Source organism: Rhipicephalus microplus, chromosome 6, assembly GCF_043290135.1.
Source record: "Rhipicephalus microplus isolate Deutch F79 chromosome 6, USDA_Rmic, whole genome shotgun sequence".
Lineage (NCBI taxonomy): Eukaryota > Metazoa > Arthropoda > Arachnida > Ixodida > Ixodidae > Rhipicephalus > Rhipicephalus microplus.
The window spans coordinates 40,219,892-40,227,955 of record NC_134705.1 but is presented as its reverse complement, the minus strand read 5'-3'; the positions used below and the strand labels follow the sequence as shown (position 1 = coordinate 40,227,955).

General features: G+C 44.0%; 1 pseudogene; it reads left to right on the top strand.

Annotated features, from left to right (window-relative positions):
- The first annotated feature begins 1,230 nt into the window (after positions 1–1,230).
- LOC142765836 (uncharacterized) lies at positions 1,231–2,428 on the top strand (annotated as a pseudogene).
- Positions 2,429–8,064: the final 5,636 nt, after the last annotated feature.

Genomic DNA, 8,064 nt, shown 5'->3' with positions numbered 1-8,064 from the left:
GATCTAGTGCTGCCTCGAAGCTTTTTTAACACCCCAGGCGCAGTTTGCACTGAAGGTAGTGTAAGAGGGCGATAACAAAACATGAGAAAAGAAACGTGGCATTGGCCTCCACTGAAAAAGGCATCGTCCCGATGCTTTAGCCAAATGTGAAAGTACAAAAAATAATGTAAGAAACAACAAGCAATAAATTACGATAGAGCAATAACGACAACAAGATACACTGTTTCAGTCCGTTAACGCGCGCGAAACGGCTCGAGGCGCGCGGCATGGACGACTTTAGGTCGCGATTGATTGTCGTTGAGAGTTCGTGATGCCGTCGGGAACAACCTTGTAATCGAGTGGGCCGAGATGTTGAATTACCCGGTATGGTCCAAAATATTGTTGCAGAAATTTCTCACTGAGTCCACGTCGGCGTATCAGTGTCCATACCCAAACACGTTCTCAGGGCTGGTATTCCACGAAGCGTTGCCGAAGATTGTAACGGGGGCAATCCATCGTCTGTTGGTTCTTGATACGGAGGCGGGTGAGTTGTCGGGCTTCTTTGGCGCGCTGAAGGTACTCGCTCACATCGAGGTTTTCTTCGTCAGTGACGTTGGGTAACATAGCGTTAAGCGTCGTTGCCAGGGTCCTTGCGTAGACCAATTTGTACGGCATCATCTGTGTCGTTTCTTGTACGGCAGTGTTATATGCGAACGACACGTACGAAAGGATGGCATCCCATGTTTTGTGTTCGACGTCAATGTACATGGTCAGCATGTCCGCGATGGTCTTGTTTAGGCGCGCAGCGAGGCCATTGGTGTATGGGTGGTGCACTGTCATACGGTGGTGGCTTGTCTGGCCGTATGCCAAAATCGCTTGGGTTATCTCAGCAGTAAACGCCGTACCTCTGTCGGTGATGAGGACAGACAGGACGTCAAGTGAGTGCTGTCAGGTGCAGAGACCGCAAAGTGTCGCGCGTCAAGAAGTGAGTATGTTCTTCCTTATCAACTTTTCAGCAGTTTTAAAAACAAACAACGTAAAACATGCTGTCTTTGTGTCACGTGTGTTGTAATTCTCGACCATGAGTTGAAACTGAACCCAAAAAGTATGAACCAGATTTCGCAAAAGGTTGTGATTTCTGAGTTAACAGCGCAATGGAACATAAATGAACGTTCGTGTGCATAATTTAAACAATATTTTATTTTACAGGTAGGACTCTGTCGTTTCATTAGAGTTGATTACTATGCTAATTTTGCCATTTGTCATTTAAATGCAGGTGCCCCTGGAACCTGTCGAAAATGCACAGCTGTTTTGTCACGTTTGACAAAGGGGCCGTGGATGAAACAGTTTGTGGACTTACCACAGGAATATTCAGAAGCAATAATCCTGCGGCATGAGCATTCTCATGGTGCTAAGAAGCACTCTGTATCTGCATACAAAATGTTTAAATCAGAAAAAGTCCACGAAGTACTGCTGTGCAAAGCTGCTGATGGTGAAACTGTGGTAATAAAAGTGACGGTGGAAGCCTCATGCAATGTGGGAAAGGCTGCTGCGGCGCTTGCATCAACTGGCAGCGTCCAAGAAGCTGGCTGCAGGTGTCGTGCTGGTGCATCTGGTGTGTGTAAACATGTGGCTGCCTTGCTTTTATTCATACTCGATATGACGCGTTCCCAATCTATTAATGTAAGAGACACTGTAGCATGCACTGAAAAGTACCGGACATGGGGAGGCGGTAGTAAAGGTGCTCACATTCACAAACTCAAGTTTTCCGACCTACAGTTTGTAAAGCACCTGCCAACTAAGGCGAAGATGCCTGTCAAGCAGAAAAGAAATGTTCCCGTAATTGTGACTGAGAGTGACGTAAAGCAACTTCACAAGGGCTTGCAAGATAACAACATAAACATGATGCTTCGTCAAGTATTGGAAGAAAATAATTTTGCACCTGTACCTTTGCCCGTCATAAATGAAAAACCACTGCTTTCCATGGTTCCGCTGCAATTGCCAACCAAAATTCTGTGGCCTGAACAAATGCCAACAGGATATGAAATTGGCACTTGCTCACTGACATCGGAAGAGGCATGGGCCCTTGAAGGAGCTACTGGGGTGCAGAGTGACTCGGCAACTTGGACCTTTGAGAGATCAAAGTGTTTGACTGCGTCGCACTTTGTGGACATTATGTCACGTAAAAAATTGCCAGATGAAAAATTCTGCAGCAGGGCTTTTGGCACAAGCCCATTACAGTCTAAGTACATGGCTTTTGGCTTGGAAAATGAAGATAATGCTGTGCATCAAACTTGAAGAAAAAAAACAACTCGACAGTCAGCGTATAGGACTGTGGCTTTTGTGTAAACCCAGGTGTGCCTGTCTTGGTGCTACACCAGATCGCGATGTTCAAGAAGAGTAAAGCTTCGGCCTGCTTGAAATAAAGACACTTGCTGCATCTAAATAACGAGGAGAACATCTACAAGAAGCAACAGCAATGGCCCCATTCCTAAACAATGGCGCACTGCATGAGTCTCACTATTTCTACCTGTGGCATATAAAAGGTAGGACAACTAGTGTCCAACTCGTTCTCGTAACACACTGCACTGACGATCAAAAGCAAGGGTTCATGAATGAAATGATTCAGATAGCAGCAAATCTTCCAAACATTGTTAAGCTTGCATGCTATGGTTTTGGGAAAAATGCCGTGTAGTATCTTACACTTCTTTACCCTTACGAATTATGTGTTTCACGTGGACTCTGAGATTTCCGATGCTTTTTGTTTTCTTCTCGTCACTAGCTGACCACTGCTTCTTACCATTCATCATGGGTGGTATGTTCAACGATACTCCCAAGTTCTTCTAGATCTGGTCCGATAAGGAATCCCCTGTCAGCCATAACGCTAGCACCGGGCTCCAGAAGCTTATACAGTCCACTTTGTCATGTTATTTCTCTGTCGGATGTGTGACCTGGTGATAAGTCTGAAACAAATGAAATGAAACCATTTGGTACTACTCCAATCAGTCCCTTGGCAGTGTTGTGGCTTTTGTTGGTGCTAAATGTGTAACCTTGGACACTATAATCAGAAGGAGCTTCAATAAACAGTTCTGTGCAATCAAGTATCACCATCGTTGATGGGTACAGTGTCTTAAAGGAATCGGGCATGTTCATGGAGACTGTATGACGTGAGGGCCACATGGTAAATGGAACAAGAATGTCATGCAGAAAATCTACCCAATATGCGAACAAATTACCTATAGTAGATGAGCTTACACCAAAGCCGTGTGGCAAGTATTCTTCTAACAACCCTGCTCTAAGTCTACACAGAATGAGAAGAAGCTGTTCTCTCACACTGAGGAGAGCTCATCGACCAGCATTTGATGGCTTTGTTGCTGCGTGCTTAGCTTCTATACACTGCACAAAGAACTCAAATCGTTGCAGCGAAGTGAAACCAGTATAAAACTGCAGGCACCTTTCATCCTAAAGAACTTCTTCAAAACTTGTGGTTCCTTGGGTAGTTCGCACTTCTTCTTGTGCCCGCTGGAGCTTTTCATTGCGAAGCCTGCTTTCCAACTCTGTCACCTTAGCTGCAAAATGGCTGTTTTCTTTCTGAAGCTTGTTATTCTTATCCTGAAGCTATCCGCAGGTAGTAAGCAGCATTTCGACTTTTTCCGTGTAAAGAACAGCAGCCTCCGATACTGTCCCGATGGCATATTTGTGGTCCCATTCTGAATATGAAAAAAAAAGCACCGATAAGAATGAACATATGCACAAAAGGAAACAAAAGCAGTGCACAAGAAAACAAGTTATATACAATAACAATAGTGGAACTGTTAGGCTTAGCAGGCAAAGCACCGCATTCAATATCTAGTGCACCAACTCATTATGAAAAGAATAAAACAGTGTACGCAGGTACCTCAAGAATAAACATGTTTACTGGAGTTTTGAAGAAAAAAATCAGTAAATGTGAGTATGCAGGACAACCAACAAAGAATCGTTATTCACCAAAGCACTGCATATTTAACCACCAGTGCTCACAAGCCATCACTATTTCTCGGTTCGATGGGTTGGCAAACTCGCTCAGACTAAAATCAGGCTTTGGGCCTTAGTATGGGGGAGTCCGGGTGAGCAATACCTTAGTGAGATTGAGTCAGAGTGAGTCCAGCAGAGGAAAAGTTTGGTGAATCTGAGTCCAGGTGGGTCAGGCTGAGGATTGACTTGGCGAGTGAGCCCAAATCATAGTGTATAGGTTTTCAGAGAGTTTGAGCGAGTGCCACCTTATACTGCCAACCTATGGTCCTACCTACTCACCTTCAGCATTGATGTCAACCTCGAATCAGCTTGAATTTGTATGCAAGCTTTGTATCCACATATTCCTCAATGCACATTGTTCATGTGCCACCTAATTATGTATTGATCAGAGGCGTGAGCTTGGAGGGGGGGGGGGGGGGGTGTTGCATAGACTTTCTCAACAAACGCTTTCACTAGAATAGTTTTTGTAACGACATCTCATTTTACAGTTAAACCTGCTTATAACGAACCTCCATATGACGAATTCCTCGATATAACGACGTTTTTCTATTCCCCGCCGTCGCTCCATAGAAGCACATGTATTTGCGACCTCTATGTAACAAAATAACAGCGGGAGATGGCCTTGCTATAACGAATTTTCCCCATGGTCAATCTAGTAATTTTGCTCCGCATTTTGGCATTTTGGTGCGACCATGCATCTTATGCGGCAGCCGCTGCCCCGCCGCTGACGAAGCGCGAAGTGGTGAAGGCGCGCGTGGGGCACCTGGCTAGAGTTACTGTATATGCTGCCTTTAGGTAGCATATACAGTAGCAGTATGCTACCTAAAGGTAGCATATACAGTAACTTTACACCAGGCGAGAGCGAGCGCTCTTTATTGCGTGCGAGTGAGCGCCAGGCGGGCAGGCGGGCCTGCAACCCACGAGCCGGCGTTGCCGCTATTCTCGCCGCCGCGGGCGCATGCGCGGCTGCCCCCCCCCCCCCCCCCCTCCAGACCAAAAAAAAAAAAGATAAAACTACGTTTGTGCGTTAGCAGTGCCACGCTTTTAGCTAGCGTCACATATAAGGGGCCGCGCTGCATATGGAAGGCGCTTTACCGACGAGGTTTCTGCGGTATCCATGCCTATGTCAGTGTTTTTCGCTCTTCGTTTTCGACGCCGTTCGCGCGTGCATAGTTTCACTGCGCGCGCATGGTGTGTCTTCCGACGACGTATTAGCATGGAAATTGCGTATTTGCATGGACCCCCGCAACTTGAATCGGGCGATAAAAAGGGAGCATTTCCAACTGCCGCGAAGAGAAGAGATTGAGAGCGAGCTTGCAGGCGCGAAATACATTAGCAAACTGAATGCAAATAGCGGATTTCATCAAATCCCACTTGATGAGAAAAGTTCCCGAATTTGCACGTTTAGCAGCCCTTTTAGGCGTTACCGCTTTCTATGGCTGCCATTTTGAATAGTTTCGCCACCGGAAGTTTTTCAGAGGACGATGACAGAAATATTTGACAGTCTGCATGCCTGGCGTGCGAGTGTACGTGGATGATATAATTTGGCGAGCCACGCTAGAAGAGCACCCGAGAGGCTGTATTCGCAAGTTCCGTAGACTGTTCACAACTTGTTAGATTGGTGTAAAACTAATAGACTTACTATTAATCTCTCTAAAACTAAATTTCTTTTGTTCTCATCACAAAATAAATCACCACTGTGCATTCCGTCCATTTTCATTGATAACAACGCATTACCTGTAAGCGAAGAATGTGTTTACTTAGGCGTAAATATTGACCATCATTTGAAATTACAAAACCATGTCACACATCTTAAACAGAAGTTATCTTACGGAATACGCATGTTCATCAAAGCACGTTCATTTTTTTTTTCACGTCCGGTCTTGCTCTCACTTTATTTCGCGTTTGTGCACTCACACGTCAATTACTGCATAACCTCATGGGGTAACACGTACATCACTCACCTAAACCACTACAAAAATTCAGAACCAGGCAGTTCGATTAATCTCGTTTAGTTCACCCACTCATAATGCTACAGTTGCTACAAGAAATTGTAATTCTCGGAGTTGCCGCTCTTGAAAAACTCAATTGTGCCCCTTTTTTTCAACCAATCAATAAAGAAATATCATTATCATCAATTCATTCACTATCTTTACTAAATACTAACCCAACTCGTTGTGCGCAGCATAACAACTTTATTCTGGCCAAAGTAGGATCTAATTATGGCAAACAGACAGTTCATTTTGCGGCCACATCATTATAGAATACATTGCCATTTTTAATAAAAATTAAAAAAAAACACAATTTTTGCCATGAATTCATGAAGTTTTTGTTATGCGACACTCACTCTTCTGCTTAACCGGTTTCTCCCTTGCTATGTCATTCTCTTTTCAGTCTCTTGTTTTTTCCCCTTTTCATGTCATGCTATCCATATAGATATATATGAATATATTTTACAGTTTATATTTCCAATTGCATATAGTTGATGAGAGCATCGTCATCTAATTGTATTGGTATTTTATTTTTAAATATTCTATTCTCTTATTTTCGCACTGTTGTTGCCAATCAAATACTTATGTTTACATTTCATAGGAGGTCCCATTTCAGTGCATACTACAGGACCTCCTTTTGTATACTTTTTTTGTACATCTTGTTATTAAATAATAAAACTTGATTTGATTTGACTGTCACGCCGCCCCGCGGCCACCAGTGTAATTTTTTCAAAGAGTATCGGTGTAGCGGCGGGACAGTGGTGCTTCACGGGTGCGTTTGCTTTTTTTCTTCTTTGAGTCGTTATTATCGCCCCCCCCCCCTCTCCGAATCGTGGCAGTTGGCATGGAATGACCAAACTTAAAGGCTTCAAAAGCAATCATACATGCTGCGTGCCACATTGTACAAACAGAGCATCTACAAGAGTCAGCCTCGACGTCTTGCCAAGAGAGACGCAGCGAGAAAAAAAAAAGAATCGATCGTAAAGTTGACATTCGGCAAGACACTCACGTCGCCGATGAAAGAGTGCAGCGCGCCCTTTGTCAACACCGACTACTTCTGGAGCAATAGGTAAGAAAATGAGAGTGTCTTATTTGTGTGCATGCTTTCCTTATTTTTATGAGGACAACTGAGGCGTTTATTAAGAAATGAAGTAGAGCTTGCAACAGCGTGTTGCAGTAGAACTAACATTGATGTGGTGGTTAACATTTCTTATGGTTTTTGCTTGTGTCAAGCCCCAGTTTATGGTCGCCATTACATCTCGCCTCGTCAAAACCCTGCACCCGTATGCCATCACTTGAACTTTAGAAATACGTAACAATTTGAACTTTGAACTTTATTTATTCCAACATACCATCATTTGGGATGCTGAGGGCCGGGGTCAAAAAGCCTCTTCATAGTCTTGACTAGGACCACGACCCCGTACAAAGTGGCAGGGATAGGCGAGGTAAATGACGCACTTGGCGTCTTGTGTTGTGAAAAATAATCAATCATTTAAAGCTATTCCTGGAAGGAACATTCGTTAGTGAAGGGAAAGCTCCATGTTTAGTGAGCGAAAAAAAAATGCAGCACCTTTGACTTGAGTCTAAGCAAGGAGATTAAGATTTTGCCTGGGCATGCATATGGACACTGTTTTACTGCAGGTAGCAATCAAGAAGTAATATTTTAACAAAATAATATTATATTTATTAATGCAAAAGTCTGAGCTTGCCTGTTTAGAGAAGCCGCTGGAAGAGGAGGAAGAAAGTTTGAGCGGAAAAACAGGGAGGCTAGCCAGTTCCTAGACCGGCTGGCTACCCTGTGCTGGGGAAAGGGGTGAGGGGAATGAAAGATGTTAAAAAGAAATGTTGTGAAGAGAGAGAGAAATTACAAAAAAAAATTTCGACAGAGGAAAGGCAACATCAAAGAGTATAAGACACTAAAGTTTGTCTCTGAGGCCAGTTGTCCGCAAAAAGCGCAGCACAGCTTTCAAAGCCTTCTGGGCTGAGGATGGGCTAGGCCAATGACCCAGAATCCTTTGTTCCGACAAAGGCCGATCGTCTAGTCTATCCAGAGCTGCAGTGAGTTCTTGTCTTTGTGCGT